Source organism: Lactuca virosa, chromosome 3 (assembly GCF_052849685.1).
Source record: "Lactuca virosa cultivar CGN04683 chromosome 3, Lactuca_virosa_CGN04683_v6, whole genome shotgun sequence".
NCBI lineage: Eukaryota > Viridiplantae > Streptophyta > Magnoliopsida > Asterales > Asteraceae > Lactuca > Lactuca virosa.
In genome coordinates, this window is record NC_136428.1 from 122,005,610 (window position 1) to 122,027,939 (window position 22,330).

A 22,330-nucleotide genomic window follows, 5' to 3' on the forward strand; every position below is an offset into this window, starting at 1 on the left:
TTTGTATTTTCGTGCTTATCCCAAGTACTTTTGTACCGCCATGCTTAACCAAAATACTATTGTACTGTTGTGCCTGTTGTACCTAGCCAAGTACTATTGTACTAGCGTGCCTATCCAAGTACCTTTGTACTGCCGTGCTTACCCAAAATATTATCATACTGCCGACAAAGGTCCTTTAGGAAAAGTCTCTCGAGATCGCAATACTTGGTTAAGAAAGTGAGGATAACGGGAATGGGGTATTTGGTTATTTGAATGTTGAAGAATATATAATTAAAAATTTTAATATTGTGGGTTGAAAACCATATGTGCTCACCAGGTTTCCCAACATGACCCACTCAGCTTATTTGTATCCCAGGTAGCGATACAAAGATACCGATATAGAATGTAATTATCTACTGAGAGTTTCAAGGAAATGTTGATCGTTAGTGTAATGAAATGTTGTAAGTCTTCATTTATGCTTATGTTTCTTGTATCGGTTATGATATCCCGAGTTTTGAAAATATAAATAAAAAAGAAAGCATTTCTTCTGAAATGCCTTGATTTGATATTATATTGTATCAAATATATTTTGGGACCAATTCCACAATAATAAATGTTTTTAATAAGCATAAACAAAAAGTTTTAAAAAGTACGTGAAAATGGGGATGTCACATAAGGATACAGTTAGCATATAACTACATAACCACACATGCAAGTCTAAGTACAAATCAGAAACAAGCATACACTATATCGGGACACGTCGGTTAATGTCCACCCCCGTTCTCAATATGTCGAGCCCTCCTATACTGCCCAGTTCATCGAGCCAATATGATGTTATAATACCATTATATTCTCTTTGGATTATTTTCCTAAAAATAACCCAATATAGCAGTTTGTTCAAGACTACTTTAGCCCCACTAAAACAAGTCAAAAGTAAAGTCTAAATTCATAATCCAATAGTTATGTCTTTTAGTTTTCGAATGAATACTTACACAAGTCAATAAGTATTTTCTATAATTTATTATGAATTTTACAAAACAATATATTCTAGTAGCTAAAATCGGAGCAGTCGGTGAAAATGACACTTTTCACCCTAGTTAGATTTATTTCCAGCTTTTGGCCAAAACTAATTAAATGAAGTAGACTCACATAATGAACTTTACGTACTAGTTTCAACACAAAAATATCATCCATGAATGAGTTGTGATTTTTCAAAAACCTGGACATTTTAGGGCAGTTCAAAATAATTCACTACTTTGTGTTTTGGGTTAAACTAGCTTCTTAACCCATTAATCCCTAAATGGAATCAACCCCAATATTAGAAAATGATTATTTTATAGCCATTAAGATGGTGTGATGACATGATGTTTTTTTGGTGGTTCAAACCACCAACACAAGTATGTGGTGACGCGGTGGTAATGAACCACCAATGCATGGCGGCGACAATGGTAGTGGTAGAATTCTCGGCAAGAGAAAGGAAAGAAAAAAACAAAGGGAATGAAGCTTACCCACTTGATAATTGCCACCAGTCACACTCTAGCATCACTTCTCTTTGGATAGGCCCTCACACCGACATCTCCTCCTTTCCCTTTCCCGGTCGCAAAATCATTCACTCCCACTCTTGGTTCTTCTGTGTGTCGTACAACACCAACACGCACAAACACATGTACACTAGGTTTAGATTTAGTTTGATTTAAGGGTATAAAATACATACATGAGTTTAAAAGGGCTTGGGCAGCAAGAAAATTCAACCCCTCCATAATCTCGTTGATTTGATGGTTCTAAATTAGAAATTTGTAGTTTCAACCCCTCTTTTCCATTGTCACACCCCCACACCAGACGGCGGAAACGTCCGGGGGTGGAGGACTTCATTTGTAGTATCACAAATCATGCATTATAGTAATCAGGGTACAAACAACCACTGTATTTAAAAAGTATAAGTATTTACATGTATTTCATCATAGTATACTGAAACCAAATAGTTATACAAAAGAAGAAGACAATACATAAATAGCTCCATCTTCTCAAAAGCTCGGGGAGTACCTGTCTACTAATTCCCTGAGAATACAAGTAATTTTAAAAGAGAGTATCAACATAAAGTTGAGTGAGTGCATAAGTATTTATGTTTGAAAGAATTTTTTCTATTTCTTGAATATGTAAACTGTTCCAGAAAATCATATATTTTCTGCTGTATATGAAAAGTAGTTTTAGTTACATAAAACTGTTCTATTTTGTCACACCCCCAGCCATCGGCGGAAACACCGGGTTGTGTAACGTCATTCTTCGTATCACAGTTATATAACATACATTGAATAGTACTAAGAAAATACATACCTTTATTGATAATTGAAAGTTACATAACTGTTTTTCAAAAACCTATTACATAATATCCGACTATGGCATACTTCTTAATGAACAGAAAAGTAATAGTAAAACTTCTTCAGTTCGAATACATACCAGCTTTTCAAGTTCCTGAAAACACATGCATTTTAAAATACGTCAACATAAAGTTGGTGAGTCCACAGGTTTTGACTCCATAAAATAATACATTTTTCCACGTTCAAAAGTATAGTTTTGAAAGTATCATTTTGACTCTCCAACATTTAGTAGGTATATAAGGTATAATAGTTTACTTATCAATTAAGTGTTATACCTAAACATTCCTTAAACCTAAGGTATAAGTAGGGGAAACTTATACTTAACATTAATACTTGTATACGACAAACTATAATGCTTCTAACAATTTGCTACCATGAGCCTGTAACCGCGGTTGTGACATAATACCTCTGATAAAACAAACTCATGATTTACCATGAGAAACAAACACACTCATGATTTACCATGAGAACAACACCGTACGCTTCATCGACACCGGAACAATAACAAGTAAAAGGATTGTTCATCACTTGCTTTTGGTTGATTGTAGCTAACAGTCACAAGTGGGGTGGTCAACCCGTATACTAATTATACACGACTTCCTCGCTCACACGGGATTAACGGTTATAGTTCAGAGGATTTCCGCTAAGATCCTCAATCTTAGTTGATGAATACAATTACTCATGTAGACTTCGACTGCTTCCTATAGCTCTAACAACAAAAGCATTTTCATGTCTAAAACCCTAAGTTACTAGACTATGCTTTTAAACATTACTCCTAACTTCATAACATTTAGGCAGTATAACAGCTATATCTTGAAGTAATACCAGGTTTTATCTTGACAATAAACCATTAATAACAACATATAACGTTCCTAGTTTTATCTTGACATAAAACTAACAATAACAACATATAACATACCAAGTTTTATCTTGACATAAAACCAATAATAGCAACATACTTTATAACTTAACATATAGAACTTCTGAATATAACTTCGGAACTATATCGCACACAACATATATATAGAATCCTAAGTATAACTCAAGATCTACATTAGTAAATTAACATGCTGACAAGTTCATAATAGTTGTTTATATTCAAAATATTATATTTAGAACAACTATACTCCGGCTATTATAACTATATACTATCATATAGACATAATAATAACGTATATATAATATTTAGCATGCGTTTTCCCCCTAAATATTAGAAAGTGGGGCCGTGAAACTCACCCTAGTAGCGTGATTTTATGTAATCTAAGCAGAAACGGTCAGCGTACAAGGTCGTCGGGGCTCGGGATGCAAGATGGTCTCAGCAAAGGAGAGAGGAGAAGGAAGTTTAGGTGTAAGAATGGCTGAAGTCGGACCTGCTATTTATAGTAAGGATTTTGGACCCTCACGTCGTGAGTTTTATAAGGCTCACGTCGTGAGTTTGGATCTTATCCCCGTAGACTTGCCATTTGCGTCCCTAGCTTCGGAAGGTGGCCATGTGACTCATCACGTCGTGAGATATCCTTGCTCACGTCGTGAGTTTGGACCTTATCCCCTCGCAGCCTCGTCACACACCTTCTAGATTCCGAGATATGGAGAAATGACTCCTCACGTCGTGAGTTCTGTGCTCACGTCGTGAGCTCAGTCAGATTAGGGTTTCTGACAGCTGAATCTTCGGAAGGTCGTAACGTTCACATACGAACTCTGTTTTTGACGTTCTTTAAATGCACGCGTAGGTATTTACAAGTACTACAACTCTCTTTTAGACTCCAATAGCTAATTCTAAGTCTATTTTAAATTCCTGTTATTATAGATATTTATAGTGTTCGGTTTATCATAACTTCTTCACGCGAAGTCAGATTCAGACATTCTCTATATTTTTGGAATCAGATGGACGTATACTTTGAGTTGTATTATAAAGAAAGTTCATATTTGTATTAGAATTTATCATGAAATACATAACACTATTATCATATTACTAGTTTAACAAAATCACATTACATGATTGGCATAATCACATGTGATTGTCTATTGACCTATTTTGACTAGTGTTACATATTTGTAAACCAATATTCTGTAATTGTAATCCATTTGTAAACTTGTATCTGAGAGTGTGCCTGATTTCATCAACTGTTATTGTAAACTGTAATGTAATACTGTAAAATGTATATTGTAAACTAGTACTTTGAAAATGTACTTAAGTTTAGTTAATTATACACTAACGTATTGTTAATATCTTTTATATGAGTTATTATAACCATACTGACTAGATGGCCTGACCCAACGCTATGAGTGCGTTAAAAGCTGTTGATAACAATTTTCACTCATAGGCGTGTATGCCTGACTGTAGCTAGCAGTCTGAGTACGGGGTTGTCAATCCCAATATAGATCTATACACACATTGTTTCGATCCCCGACTGGAGATTCTGGTTATAATGTCAGGATTTTACTATATTGTTTAAATGAATTAAACAACCTGTATTACTTGACTCATAAAAAGCATATAAACGTTACATGTATAATAGTTATGAAAACCCAATCATTCTGAAATAAACAATTGATAATATGGTCTTGAATTAGTATTCTTAACATGTATCTGAAAGATGTATACTCTTGAATAAATTTGAATCAAACCTTTGTTCATGTAAAATAATGTACTTTAGTATACTTGAATCGTGAATTAATGTTCTGTGAATCATAAATTATACCTATTATAATTTATATGTACTTTCTAAATTGATACTGAGTATTCATGAATGCAACCCCTTGCTCAACATGTTACAAAGGGTAATTGAACTTAATGAACTAACTTTATTACTTGTATACATATACAAATATATATATATATATATATATATATATATATATATATAAGTAAAATTTAAATGACACTCGGACAAACAACTGATACTTGTAATCGCAAATCCAAACAAGGAAAAGGAACCAAAGTGGGTTATCAGTCTGAAGCCTTTTAAATCTTATATATATATATATATATATATATATATATATATATATATATATATATATATATATATATATATATATATATATATACTAGTATGATTTTTGGGAGAAATATAAGTTTATAAAACATTTAAAAGAAGTTTGATATTTTGAAACTCATTTTGGTGACTTGATGTCATTTTCATACAATCATTGAAAACCATTTGATTTGATGATAATTGAAATCCATTTTGATAAGATATTTGAAACCATTTGTTTATAACACAAAATATTTGTGTTAGACATGTATTCCCCCCCCCCCCTTAAAACAGTAAAAACTATGAAAATACGTGGGTATGAACTCACCTGTAGTGAGTGATTCGAGTGAAAGGTCGAGGTAGGATGCTAAGTGTGAAGTGAAGTCTGGAACACAAACGGATCCTATTAAGCATATAATGATACATATATGGATATAATTAGTGTATATAACAACTAATTATGATAGGAAACCACTTTAAGGACTAGGAAACACTTGAATTTAAGTGTTACAATCACATGTGATTGCTCAAAAGGGGTTTACGGCCACACAAAGGTGTGTACGGCCAATGTGTGTACGGCCCATGTAGTGTATGGCCATGGAGTTTACGGCCAATGGTGTTCTTCATAGGAGTTTACGGCCAAGGAGATGCTCATGGCCGTAAACTCTTATTGTTCTTGGAAATGGTTGTTTTCAAGGGTGTAAGTTAAGAGCTTTTATAGGATAACTAGCATATGGAAGAATACTTACGTTTTGAAGCTTGAATTGGGTATTCATGGTCTAAAGAACTAGTGTGTGTTCTTGATGTTCTTGGTGTTCTTGAAGATATAACCAAAAGAGATGATTTCATGGATGAAATCATGGGGTTTCACTAGGTTAAGCAAGGTATCAACTAATAAATGGAAGAAACACTTACTTATTTGTAGATCAAGGTGTAAATCTGGATGATAGTTGAGAGAGAATTGGATTTCTTGAGGTGAAAGTGTGAGAAATGGTGAATAATGAAGGAAATCTTATATATATGTGTGAGGGTTCACGGTCCGAGGGTTTACGGCCGTGAACCTCGTTTACGGTCCGAAGTCGGTTAGAGTCTACGGTCGAAGTAGTTTACGGCTGCGAGGAGTATACGGCTGCGAGGAGTGTACGGTCCGAGGAGTGTACGGCCGTAAACTCTTTGCGGTCCGAAGTGTTTGCGGTCCGAAGCAAAGGAATAAGATGCGAAGTTTCTCGGTTTTCAAGCCTTTTCCTTCCAAATTCAATTGTAGATATTTTAAGGATTTTAACAAATAAAGGTTATTATTATAACCCAAATAAACCCAAACAATAAAAAGGACTTTAGTTGACCTTTGTTTGACTAGAGTTGACTTTACAAAAAGAAAATAACGGGATGTTACATCCATAATGTCGAAACATCCCCTTTAGAACAACAGTTAATTATTTTAAGTTTCAAAATTTTCCCTTTTAGTTCCTCTAATTAATATGAATCAATTTAATGTTTAATAAATACTTATTATTATTTTGATTTATTAGTTTCTCTCTTTAAATTTTAAAATGTTTCTTTTCTACATTTATAAAATATGACTATAATAAATTAACAAGAAACGCGAGTTATATATATATATATATGTGTGTGTGTGTGTGTGCGTGTAACGTCTTGTTTCTCAAAATACTACATATATTTTGAAAAAGTATGTATTATCTTGTCTTGTTGACTGTGAAAATCAGAGACCGCACTATGAAAATCAGAATATTTACTATAAAAATCCATACAATGTAGAGCTTGTTATCTTATAATAAATTGTTTTGAAAAAAAAAACATATCCATACCCATTTGTCTGATTGTTGGAGCTAGATTTTCACTAGGTATCTGGTGGATAGAGATGCAGGTGAAAAGGCACAATTTATTTAATTCAATGTCTTAAATCGATCTGTTGTTAATGGGAACCGATCTAGGAGTGTAATAGATTCATGTAATAGAATAAGGAAAATCTTTGTTGAGAACAGATCCACTTGAAGAGTTAGCAACAATCAAGAAGGTATGTATTTATCTCCAAATTATCCTTATAATGTTGGTCGGTATATTGCATATGGAACACCAATACAACAACAATTCAATCCACACGTCGTTTATGAAAACCATTGTACGTATCGACAAATTCAATATGCCAATATTGGATATTATATAACATATTAAACGCATGTAGCACCATATCAAAAGAAGGTAGCGCCATTTCAAACACCGATTGTACCATTTCAAACATCGGTACCTCCACATTAAATATCGGTAGTTCCATGTTAAATATCAAGAGACCAAAAAAATTCAATATGTTGAACCAGTAAACTATCAGAACTATGGTGATACTGATAATGTTACATGTAAAGATGATGCTAACTATGGTATATATCATAATGAAGGTGGCGATGATAATTTTATACAAGTGTATAAGCTATAAAATGAAGTGGTTTTTAGAAATTTAGACACAAAAGTAGACGATGTTGAAATTGAATGGCCTATTGTAGTCAACAATCAAACATAAATGCCATTTTTTCGTATATCAGATATATCAGACTTTCCTGACCAAGAATATGTAACTTCTCCATCCCACAACAAAAACCTGAATGATATAGTATAGGAGCTACAAATTTACAACCACAGAGAAGCTCTTCAACTAGAAATAGGAATAAAAAGTATAGAGAAGGCATTTCAGTACAAAACTTTAAGATCTAGCGAAAATAGATTGTAGGAAAATTGTATAGATAAAAATTGCAAATGTTATATTTTGGATGTAAAACTAAATGATTGTAGCACGTTAAAGACCCGTAAACTCGTGGAACAACACACATGTTCTTCAACATCGTTGAATTTAAGCCATCTCCAGTTAAGAAAAATAGTGGTAGGACATTTTTTATAGATGTTTCAGGTAATGATCATGGAAGATTCTACTATGGAAACTACATCGAACAAGCTTTAAATTGAAGGCTCAACATCCATGATACCTATAAACAAGCATGGCGTGCCAAATAGTCTACGAGTAATATTCTGATGGGCACTTAAGCAAAATCGCTTTCCAAGCTGCCAATATCCAATTACAAACTGGAAAAGTGTAATTCCAATTAAGTCACATACATCCAAACAGATGATGAAGATCGCTTTGGGTTCTTGTTTCTCTGTATTGGTTGCATGGTAGTAGGTATCATTTGTATGTTAACTTATTTTGATTAACTTCAACGTTTATATACTTATTATTCATTTTTAACTTTTCTATATTATGTTGTAGATATGGAAATTTCATAACATTTGCCAGCATGCCCTTGTAATAGACACGACCTACCTTAAGGGTGCGTTCAAGGGCACCGTGTTAGTGGTGGTTGAAAGGGATGGAAACAACAAATATTGCATGTTGCATATGAAATATACAAGAGTGAGGGTACTAATGTGTGACAACCCGAAAATCCTTGTCTTGTAAAGTTCGGCTATTCAACTCAGCCGAGTGTCGGCCTTCGTTTTGCTATCTTTTAACGAAATTGTGGGTCTATATGAGTGTTCTAGGCTTAGTATAACCTAGATATGAGTCTTGGGAAGGGTTAGAAAGTGTGTAGCATCACAAAATCGGGCCAAACACACCAAATAAGGAGTGTGCGGCCGCACACCCGCGTGTGCGGCCAACCAGCCGCACACCCACCCTCCAACCGTACACCCACCTCCATATATAGGAGGAGACCCCTTCATTCACTCTTTTCCCATTTTGGCTGCACTCTACTTTCTCTCTCTAGAAACTTCATCCAAGAACACTCTAAGGGCCTCAAAAATGTGAAGTACTCCATCTTTCAGCTTGTTATACTGGTAAAACACCTTGATCTAAGCTTAAAACTCTTCATGTTCTTCATGTTCTTCATCACTTGAAGGTGTACGGCCGCACACCTTCATAAGGTGGCCGTACACACCTTAAAGACTCTCCAAAGTGAGAGTTTGGCCTCCATTTTGCTAGTTGGACTTGGTATTGGCTTTGAAACACCTTAAAATCGACATTTTGAGCATGAAGGAAGAGTGTACGGCCGCACACCCCTATGTACGGCCGCACACTCCCATGTACGACCGCACACAGGCCTGGCCGCACACTCCTATGTACGACCGCACACAGGCCTGGCCGCACACCCTGGCCGTACACCTGGCCGCACACACATAAAAGTCGAGTTTGGTGGCCTTACACTCAAATCTAAGGCCCTACACTCATTTAGGGACTTCAATAGGTATTTGTAACACTTAATTCTAAGTGTTTTCATGTCCCTAAGGTGTGTCCATGTGTCTATTAGTGGTTATATACCCTAAGTGTATTCATATATGTGTTATTACATGTTAAACTAGGATCCGGTTGTGCTCAAGACTTCATTCGACACCCGGCGATCCTATATCAATCTTTCTTTCGAGTTACTCACTTCAGGTGACTTCATACCCCTTAATCAACCTTTGAAATGATTTTAAATGCTTTTATGGGGGGGGGGGAGGGGAATACAATTTGAACTATTAAGTTATTATATCAATCGCATGTGATTAATAACTGTCAATCAAATAGTTTTTTTTACATGTTAAACTGTTTTATCAAGCTAAAGGTTTTCAAATCTATTTTTAAATTACTAAACTTTTATCAAAGTCTTTTAAATTTATATTCTTGTTAGATTCATGTCAATATAGATATAGTTATATAAGTAGGGTTTGAAGGACTTAGGACTGATAGACCGCTTTATTTCCTGTTCCTTGTTTGGTTGTGGACTTAGAGTATCCGGTTATTTGTCCGAGTGTCGTTGAAGTCCTAGTTATATATATTATGTATATCTGTTTAGATATTAAAACTCTTACTCTAGTTCAGCGCCTTTGAGTAGCAAAGGTACCTAGATAACCTCTCAAGTAAACTATAGTAGGTATAGTTTAGAAACCAACAATAACTTTTATGAAGAGAAACTAGCTATATCAATATTCTAAAACATGTACTTTTAGTAAAAAGAAATGTATATAGAAAATCGAGCACGAGATACATCCTCATGACGCGGATTTCACCGTTGTCGAGTTGGTAACCAGAGTCTCCTGGAGGGAGAGCGGGCATTGTGTGTATAGATCTATACGGGACAGACCATCCCACATCCTGACTGCTAGCTACAGTCCCGGCCGACCAAGCCAAGGGGTGACAAATGTCACATTTATTTCGACGCCAGCAGAACGTCGTGTTTACATCCGTCAATCAGTATGGTTACGAGTATCTTCACATTTACCTTATAATTCATGGCCTTAAGGTAATTACTACCACGGTAGTTTCTACATATAAAACTACGGTACTATAATATTTTTCCTTAATACATTAAACTTGGAACGTTTTTGACATAAAACGATAATGTAAAACTACATTTTGATAATGATAGTAACATTTGGGAAAAATGCTCTTTAAACATGAAACAGTCGGGTCTTGGTAGAAGACTGCTTTTAGTAGAGAAACTCATTCTTTTAAACATGAAACAGTCGAGTCTTGGTAGAAGACTACTTTTAGTAGAGAAACTCATTCTTTTAAACATGAAACAGTCGAGTCTTGGTAGAAGACTACTTTTAGTAGAGAAACTCATTCTTTTAAACATGAAACAGTCGAGTCTTGGTAGAAGACTGCTTTTAGTAGAGAAACTCATTCTTTTAAACATGAAACAGTCGAGTCTTGGTAGAAGACTACTTTTAATAGAAAATATAGGATTTTCTGGAAGGAATTCAAATACTCTATAAACTTTTGTGAGATTATTTTGAGGAAAAACATGTATTTATATCAATGTCATTAAAATAATTATGAACTCACCAGCATTAAAATGATGATCAACTCTTTCAGAATAACTTGTATTCTCAGGTCGTCAGTAGACAGCTACACTCCGGGAGCTTTTGCGAAGTCAGCCTAGTACCGAGCTGCATCCTATGTTATTCTCTATATCTACTCTTGATGTTATTGCTAAATGTAACCTATGTAAAAACTTATACTATTAATGCAATGGTTGTTGTACTTTGATTACCATACTGCATGTGTTGTGATACTTGACATGACGTCCTCCACCCCAGAATGTTTCCGCCGTTCCGGTTTTGGGGTGTGACATAATGTGTGGCCATGATGCCTACAAAAACCACATGATTGTATCAGGGACTTGGAACCATTAACATTCATTTTCGATAGTGTGTGTGGTAATCATCGTTTGTCGAACATAATAGCCAAGTTCACAAAAAAAATGTTTACCATGAAAACACTATTTGGAAAGTTGTAAAAGCTTATAGAGTGATCCTTGAGTTCTTTCTAATGACCATGAAACATTGGTGTTATAAGCGTTGAAATAAAACTAAAATAATTAACAAGAACATACAATATATTAGTATTTCTTCCCTTTAGCATAAAATGAAACTAATAATAAAATTTTGTTACTTTATGCGGTGGAGGTAACAACCAAACTAAGAACATGAGTAGATAAAAAGCTTGGGAAGTAAGCAAGAAAGAATACGAAGTGGAGGTTATGTTTGGTTGCAAATGAAAATTTCAACATAATACATGGTTAAAATGTTTTTTTTTTGTTGATATAGGGGCTATAACTTGCACATGTCTATCATGGAAGATGTATGGCATCCTGTACAGTCATCTCATTACGATGTTAAAATATTTAAAATATGATGATTGTTTCAAAATGTCTATCAGAGCCTACAACATTGACTCATATCAAAAAGCATACGATGATGAAGTGAACCATCTACATATCCTTTATTATTGGGAGAATCCACAGGGTTTGGTGAATGTCAGACCGCCAATAATTGGCAAACAGCAGCCTGGCAGACCCAAACGGACTGACCATATTCCTCCACAAGGGAGGGGCCAATAATTAAATGTTGTTCTTGATGTAACGAAATAGGCCATTCTAGCAGAGACTGCACCAAATTTTCCTCATCCAAAAAATAAACAATACGCAGTGGAAAATCAAGTAAGAAATATGCATCAAGTCTGAATCGTCATTCTGGTAGCAAGTCACAAAGCCATATTGTTTTACCAACATGTGATTTGTATACCTTATTATAGGAACATGTCTTGTGTTTATTTATTGGCGTGACTAATATTTTTGGCTTTTCGTTATGTTCTTCTTTATGTTATTAAATACTAGTGAAACAAAATTTTTCATTACAATATATAGAACTAATTAAGACAATTTATATAACATAAATAAATTAAAAACAAACATATATAGAACTAATTAAACGACCCCAATACTGATTAGTCCTCATCGTCTGCAATATGTCATTCAGGGAACATATAGGTGAAGTTTTTTTCTTTGAAAGCTAGTGCTTCTGCAACCCGTACATAATATTTAGTTTCTGCTATGGACTCATTTGCATCTTTTATCCATGTTAGTTTTTCCTTAATTTGATCTTCTATATAACCTAGTCCTTCCCTTGTAACAAACATATTTAAATAGTGGTTTTCAATTTCTTTTTCTTTGGCTAATATAGCATCCTTGACGTCATTATAACCCTTCGTGGTATAAGTTATTAATTGTTAGGATATCTGAAATATAGGTGATTTAAGAGAGCTTTTTTGCTGGAGAAAAAGACGAATACATGTTTTGGTATGAAATCGTTATCACTTACAGTCTTTATATAGAAATTTGATATAGTGGTAGGTGGTAGGTGTTATGCACTACTACAAAAAATACTCTTTAGTGACACGCATTGTGTGTCGTAAAGGCTAAAGATGACAAACAAATGTGTTTCAAGGAAGGTCATGTCATAAAGGAAGACAACACGCTTTTGTGTGTCGTAAACTTACGATGCGCATTTACGACGTGCATTTACGAAACACATTGGATGTCATTAAAGCCCCTTTCATAAAGGAAGACGACACAAATTTGCGTTTCGTAACCTTACGACGCAAATTTACGACTCACATTGTGTATTATTAAAGCCACTGTCATAAAGAAGACAACACACATTTTTGTGTGTCATAATTTTAAATGTTTTAAAAATTATACATTTTAATATATTTACTAATTTTCAAATTAAATAACACATTAAAAGTCTCATAATACAAAATAAAATACCATAAACAAGAAAAATAACTCATTGGACTAATATGTCAAATACGAATAATCATTCCAATTATAAGTAAATATAATACATTGCTAATATTACATAATATTTATTATTGAAAAACAAAACATGTACAACATTAAAAGGAACCCGTGAGTAATTTCTACTTTGAGAATCTCCATGACAGCTTTAAACCTTGCAACTTCATGAAATACAAAACAAACACGTGTTCTTACTATTTCTGTTGTTGGGATAGAAGAAGAAGTACTAGTATGATTAGAAGCTGATGCAGTTGTTAGAAGGGATTGCCACACGACTATTATGAAACTTTGATGTATTCTTGTCAGGTGGGAGTTTGTGGGTCACTTGAAATGAAGTTTGAATCGAATCAAGAGTTGTCCTAGCCCTAATTCCTACCATTGTCCCTAAATCCAATTAGTAAAGAAGATTATAAACAATATTGTAACTTTATAAGATCTCTTTGTTTTTATATAAAGTACAAATCAAATACTAATTCCCTTCCAATGTTGGGAGCCCACTCCACAATATATACTTGATCACCTTTATCATCAGTGTCTACTAGTTCACCAACTAGAATACACTATCTGACCTCAATTGTTATACTCCCTAAAAGTACATCAAAGTGAATAAAATCATCAGCATCAATTAATGTATGATCTCCCTCAGTTTCTAAAACAACATAGCTTCCATGATCAATAACCGCAACTTATTGATCATGTGAAAAAATATCACATAGGTCAAAATAGATGCAGACAAAAAAGATGCTTTTCCAAATTTTGTTAATGAGTAAATCCATAAAACCATAAATGACATTTTTACCCATGTTATTGCAATCCATCAAGTAAATTCATAAGAGGAAGCTTCCCTTTGTACAAGAATTTCAGCCATGCGGCCATAATCTAAAGACTTCAAGAGTAGGACTGCTAGATTCATAACATTACAAATAAACCATGAAAAAAATAAACTATATTTTGGTCCTTGATTTTAGCTGCTAATGTCGGTTTTTGTCCTAAAGAAATTTGTTTGCAACTTTGGTCCTTATATTAATGTTTTATAAGAACTGGGTCACCTCAATGTATCTACTGGTTAAAGAAATATGCCAAGTAAGTAGCTCATAAGTGGATAGATATATGGAAGCATATTGTCATCTAAAAAATCCTTTTCGTGGCCATTTCCTTGATGATCATCCAGATCAATTATCATAACCCTGCATGTAGCTTCAAGCGAGTCAATGCTTTTGATACCATTTGAATGTGATTGAATAGAAAATAGAAGAAAATAGACTGAATGATTGACTAAAAATGTATTGGATGGCTACAAACCCAATCCTTTAGCATTCAAGAGGCGAAGGTCTCTCCACAGTGATTTCTCACCAATTACAAAACAAGATAATCGTCCTAATAACCTTCACCTACTATTTATACTAGCATCTAGATGACTCTGCTGTCAAAAGACCAAACTACCCTTGACAGATCTATTGACTTTTTACTAAAGAGAATACTACAACAGTCGATAATTTTGCTAAGTCCTTTTGTTCTTTCTAGTATGAGTAAACCTTAAACGACGTTTACTAGTTTTATGATATCATTGGTAAAAAAAAAGTTACTCAATGGAGTCTATTTGTGGGCTTCTGGCTTGGGGACATTATCCCATATATGGGCTAAAGAACAGAGCATTATAAGTGTCGCAATTGTGTTAGCTTTGGGGTGATACAATAAATAATGAATAAATATTAACTGTAACTATCGTCTGGATATCTTCCCTCAAGACAGGTTCTAGGTTTACAAGGGGGCTCTATACAGAAACAAAAGGATAATTACATTAAATTCCTTTCAACTTTTTATTCTTTTAAAACATGTGTTGGATAACATAACTTACACTTGTTTTATCACGAATAACAAACATCAAAGTTGTTTTAAGTGGACTAAATAGTCGCAACATAACCTGAACTACAAAAGTTTAAAATTCAATATTTTGACATTAGTGAAAACAAATAAAAAGGCTAAAACAAATGTAAAGACAATGCACTTGGAATATAGTTTTTAGAAGAGGCTTGTTAGCAGCTTGTTCACGCCCAATATCATTACAGCACCAGTATAACAAAATGTACCCCATGGAAAGCAATTAAAATTTACAGAAAAAAACACAGTTTCATACTTTTATCAGGAAATGACAAGGCTTACATGTTGATAAGCTCTATATCCGAAACAAAAAGGGAAAAAAGTGAACTTTGCTTTTCAAATGCAGTATCATCCAGGAGAAGCAGAAAAATCTCAAAAATTATTTAAAAAGAGAAACAAAAGAATAAAATAAAATAATAAATACTAACCTCTCATCGCTCTCTTCTATCAGTACCTTCAAGATCCATTACTATGGTACAAGGTTCATTAGGAGAAAACGAGAATGGTGACACCTTATTGGTATTTTTAGTTGTAACACCAAACATTATTTGAACATTTTGAGTATATATATATATGATCTGAATGTAGGAATATGGGATCTTCCTCCTTTATGTTCTTTGTTTTGTTAAAGTTTGTAGTGTTTTTATTTTAGGGTTTAATTGTGATTTTTGAAATAACAAGGGAGATTTGAAAATTGAGGGGGTGAATATGTGAAATGATGTAGATGTTCGTGCTTGTTGCTAATATATAAGAAGAAAAAATATCAAGTTGGCCATTTTGACTTTTGTGGATGATTCTCATTGTCACTTTCAACATAGTTTCAATCATTTAAAATATCAAAATATTGATTTCTTGATTTAAATTATATTTTTAAGCAAGAGACATAAGAATTAAGACATAACTCATATTCTTCTTCTTCTCCATCTCCCTGGTCCTCCTTAGCATCTTGACCAACTTCCACTTAATCTTTCACAGGAGCAGCAAGATCCTCACGTGCTTCTGAAAACTTGCCTTCTTCCATTCCTTCACCAACATACCAATGCATAAATGCACGCTTTGAAAACATCAGGTCAAACTTATGGTCAATCCTATTGAACACCTCAGAAACAACTGTGTTGTTACTTATCATGCACACTGTACGACCTAGTTTTAGCAAGATTCCCTCCAGGCACCACCGTAGGTGGCTGGTAGCTTATCCAGTGGCGGATCCAGCCCGGAAGTTGAGTGGGTGCATAGTTGACCATTGACCAATTGAAATTAATAATAATGTTTTTTTACAAAAAAGTAGAATAACATTAAAACCTTCAACTAAATGTCATTTTACAGTTGAAATCTACGAGGACACATAGCTAAGAAACGTTTGATAATATTTTCATTTGTAATCTTTGAAAATCCCTCTCTTTCAACCGCACAAATGACACAATCATTTAGAAAATCATCCGAAATCCGATTCCGCAAATCCGACTTTACAAGCTTCATCACATAAAAACATCTCTCCACCGTTGCGGTTGCAACCGGAAAAACCAATGACAATTTCACTAAACGATAAATCAAAGGAAAGAATTGATGCATCTTGGTTTCCACCATCACTTTAGCAAGGTCGGGTATGTTCTTCAAAGTTGCAAATCTTCCATCTTGTTGTATATGATTGGGGTAAACCGAAAGTTCATTTAGAATATCCAACCTATCTTTATAGCTAAAATCATGTGGATAGAAATCGATCAACTTCCGTAACTTTGATGGGTAAAAGTCACAAAATGAATCATGTGGATTCAAACCCGTCATACAAATAAGCAATTCGGAGCTTACTTCATTAAAACGATCACCGAACTCTGGAATTTGCATATCCAAAACCATGTTAAAACAAAAAAACTCGTAATAACGATGATTGGAGATATCGGTATATAGTCTTCGGGCTCTTGGGTTAACATAAAATTCTTCCATGTTCAACATTTGAATGCCATTTTTCTCACAAAAAGAGGTGATATCCAATATTAGTGCATCAAACCCATCATTTCTCATCTTTTTTAACGTTGCAGTGGTTGATTTCACCAAACTTATAGCATTCATGATATCTTGATCCTTTCTTTGTAGAGCTTGCGACAATATGTTTGTGATCCCCAAAATTTTCAACATCAACTGCAAGTGGAATACGAAATCAAATGATCAAAGATATATTCGAAGACCACTTGCTTGACGTTGACTAAAACTATTAAGGCCTTCATCTTCAACATATTCAAGAACATCAGTAACAGTAACAGATGAAAATAAACCAACCAAACGTGATAGAGTTTTGTAATGAGAATTCCAACGTGTATCTCCGGCTCTAGTAAGAGAAAGTTATTGGTTTAATCCACTTCCAGTTTCAATTTCACCACGACCGATGGATTCTTCTAGTTTATCTTTTTGACTTTCGCGCATCATATTTGTACGTTTACAAGAAGCACACACAACATTCATTAGAACAGATACCATATCAAAAAAGACTCCAACATCGTGATGCTTTTTTGCAACTGCCACAATACCCTTCCATTCATTCCACCAAACAATTTCCTTTAAGGTATAAAGAGACATACCAATCAACAAACTGAATCGTTCCTTTATTCTTCATGGATCCAACAGAAGTATTGATATCTTTTGGAAGAACATATACACGATACATAAAACAACAAGCCATATACGTGTCATGCCTTGGATCATTTAGCCATCATACTTGCAGGCTCAAAGACAGCATTAGTGATCTTAGAAACGGAGCTTTGTTCATGGAAGTCTCTTGAAGTTGAGATGACAGGGGTTATTCATAGCATTGAAATCATAAAATTTGACGGTTTCTTCTTGTGGCTTACCCAAGCATCTCTCAAATACGTAGGAATTCTCGTTTTTTCCTCTTTGAATGTGCTCAGATGCAAAAAACACAAAAGATATGCAACGACTATCACTTATCAGAAGAGCATAAGTCTAACCCTTGAGCCCTTAAGTATTATGCAAGTTTTCATTTAAAATCAACGTACCTTGTGAACCAAAATTCATAATTGACCAACAACACCATCTTTTTAGCGATAAGTGTGTGTTTATAAGAGAGAGAGAGAGAGAGAGAGAGACAGAGAGAGAGGGAGACGAAGAAATAATGAAAGAGCATTGTCACAAACCTTTAAATGTGTCTCTTAAACTTTGATCCTTGTCTGAGTACATCCATGAGATGATTGCCATGACTTGCTGCTCAATCGTTAAATGAGGACAAGGGAGCATCAATCCTAAGACACAACATAACACAATAACCCTATTGATGTTCCCGATACCATAACTCTTGAGTTTCAAAACCTTCTATATGCTTTATATTGGCTCGTATGATTAGAACAATGGTGGTGGATGAAGCGTTCGTCGATAGGGCAGGTGCACCGCCACCGTGTGAGGCCAAAAGAGGTAGTGAGTGTTGGAGATGATGGTGGTGTGTTAGGGGTGGAGACGAAGAAGGTGAGATATGAGAGAATGATGGAAACAAATGTAGGAGAAGAAACATTGCAGATCAGTCCTCGTGACGATGTTGAAAAAAAAAGCCCTAGTTTTGTTCCCCATTTTGTAATAGGAACGCACGTTTAAAAATTATAAAACAACATGGTGTACACGACACGCGTTTATGATGGGTGCCTTTCGTGTTTTTGTTTTTATTTTTATTTTTTGTGAAACTAATTTTAGGGTATGCAAAAATGCGCGTCCTAAATCCTTCAAATTTTAGGAGAGATGACATTATTAAACCAGTACGTGTCATAGTCCGCGTGTCACTAAAGGCTTGTTTTCTAGTAGTGATGGTAGGTGGAAATTGAATAGATAAATGATAGTACAAAATATAATTTACTAAGTGTTTTGGTCAACAATTACTTACGTAACTTTGCAACCAAATTAGTAAGTGTTGTGTGATATTTTTAGATAAAGATTTTGAGAAAGTAAATTTTAAATTGTTGAAACTTGAAATGTATTGAAGATCTTGAATGTACCCAAGAGCTTAGGAATAAGACAATAATGTTAAGATTTGTTACAAAGAAAAAAAAAGCTAAAGATTGTTTAAAATATTCATTTGACCCAAGATATGGGTACGTATATACTTGGAAATTAGAGCAAAATAGTGTTTACGTTGTGAATTCGTAGAATATAGCAATAAGTCTTAAGATATTAAAAAAAAAGTCATGCTACCAAAGAATACCTTGATACTATAATTAAAAAAACAAACGATTATGGTCGAATAAAATTTTAGAAAAAGTTTGGTAAGTATAGAAATGGATCAGACTACAAACAATAAATAAAAATGGGTGCGAGAACACAATTATATACAAGAAAAAACCTAAATCTTTTAGCATCTCCAACATAAAACCTTGCTGGTGACAACACCACACTGTCTTAGAGCTTAAATTAATAAAAAAAAAATATAAGATTGCAGGTGCTAGTTGACTAAGTGTGAAGTGATTTTGTGCTTATGACCTTCCAGAGAGTAAGAAAGAGTGAGAGAGAGAGCGAACATGTGTGTATAATGATCAGCTAGTCGATTTATACACTGATAAGATAAAAAAAATTATCCTGTAATATAGGGATCTTCCTTTATTCTAGCTTAACCAGGTTTTTCTCACAGACTCAATGTCTTTTCTTATTGACTTCGTGCATACTGACTTGGTTCATGGCTTTCTTGAATAAGTCCTCGATACTGCATAGAATAATACAAGAAACATGATGGCAGTCCCAAGACATTGCCTCGTTAAATATCTTATGTCTGCACTTCGTCATAATCCAATGGGGATTTCTTTTCATCTATGTTAACCCATGTTTGTTTCATACTCATATATACCACTGTTTACATTTGAGATACTTTAGACTCCTTTATTATTTGATCATTTTTCTTTATTTCTAATTTCATTTGTTTTATCTGTTTCATTTTCTTATTTCTTATTATTTTATCTCCATCGCATCCTTTCGTGAACCAATATTGCGAGTATGTTTCTTTAGTTCTTCTTCTTTGGTCTCTACTTCCTTCTTCATTTTTTCAGACATCTTCCAAGGTCTGAATGTATTTTTCGAGCCGAAAGGGTTATTGATGGGATGATCAATTTTAGACCAGTCTTTTGAAGGAGAAGAGAACTATATTTTTCCAAGCAAAAATCAACTTATATTAATGCTAAGTAGTGAGAAAATTTGGTACGGAATCATTATAGTTTTATCATCTTTATATAGAATTATCTACATGTTTTAGGTGGCAAGTTAATGGTCATGTCAATTTGACTATGAAAAATTACACTTTAACTATGAATTTCATACATTTAAAAATAATGGTTATTTCACCAGTGATGTGTCATTACATCTGTGAATTGTCATGTCAATTTGACTAAATAAATGTACAATTTGAATACAAATATCATATATTTAATAAGAATTTTCATTTCATCTGCGAATTATCATGTCAATTTGACTACGAAAATGTACATTTTTATTACAAATTTAAGACATTTAATAAGAAATTCCATTTCACTAGTGAATTTTCATTTCATCTGTGAATTGTCATGGAAATTTGACTACACAAATATACACTTTGACCTTTTTAAACATCTAATAAGAATTGTCATTTCACCGGTGAATTTTCATATGCGAATTTCATATTTCATATGCGAATTATTATGTCAATTTTGACTAAGAAAATGTACATTTTGACTACGAATTTCATTCATCTAATAAGAATTGTCATTTCACCAGTGAATTGACATTTCACTAGTAAATTGGCATTTCACTAGTTAAGTGTTATGTCACATTGACTACGAAAATATACACATTGACTATGAATTTCAGTCAATACTAATTGTCATTTCACTAGTGAATTGTCATATCACCAGGAATTCAACAATTTGACAATAATGCAATACTATTTTCCTATAAATATTGTATATTAACTCATTCTGAAATCATCCTTCTTCCAAATAATTTGCATTTAAGGATGATTCATATGATTTAAAATAGCATGAAGCCACAAGGATGTACTGATGAACAAATCAAGTTAAGGGCATTTCACTTTTCTTTGGCAAATAGAGCAAAATATTGGTTGCTTTATCTTCAATTGAGATTGTGAACACATGGGACGATATGGAAAGTGTTTTCTTAGTTAAACTATATCGTGCCACAAGAGTGTCAAGTCATCTAAATGAAAATTATGTGATTTGCCAAGGTCAAAACAAAACTCTTCATGATTATTAGGAATGGTTTAATAGGCTATGTTTGAGTTGTACACAAATCCAAATTCCCAAACAAATCTTTATCAAAAACTTCTATGAAGGCTTGTTACCCTTGGAAAGGAGGCTAGTGGATGCTTCAATTTGTGGCGACATATTTTTCAAAACACCACAACAAACTAGATAACTTCTTAATACCATGGAAACCAATTCCCATCACTTTAGACCTTGTCATGGCATGAAAACAGATACACACTATAATGTTAATGGAGTGAACACATCCAATATTGAGTCCAAGCTTGTGCATTTGACCATTTTTGTTCAAAAGTTAGCAATATGGAGTGGTCAACAAGTAATGATATATGATCTTTATGCTACAATGGGTCACCAACCATACTGGTATTTGTCCCATATTACATGATGATGCGGAAAATGTGAATAACACGGGAGGATATCAATGTCAACACAACAATCAATCGGAATATCAAGTGGCTTATAATTCGAGTTGGATACCAAATCCCAACTGATGGGTTTTTCTGCAATCTGTACACACTAGTTAAGCAGCAAAAGCATAAAAATAACCCTTTACGTACATGCAACCTAATAGATCTAGGTTTATTTTATTATATCAATCTAATTTGTAAAATAATAAATTTACTAACCTCTTTAGGAACTTAATCTTCGAGTTGATTCCTTGATAAGGATCTTGTAACAACCACTTTTTCTTGGAGGAGAGGACCCATAGTAAGAATCCCTCTAATGATATCACACTCAAGACA

General features: G+C 34.0%; 1 pseudogene; it reads right to left on the bottom strand.

The window, feature by feature from the left end:
• Window positions 1–16,207: 16,207 nt before the first annotated feature.
• LOC145163993 (tubulin alpha-1 chain pseudogene) lies at window positions 16,208–18,394 on the bottom strand (annotated as a pseudogene).
• Between the last annotated feature and the right edge of the window lie 3,936 nt (window positions 18,395–22,330).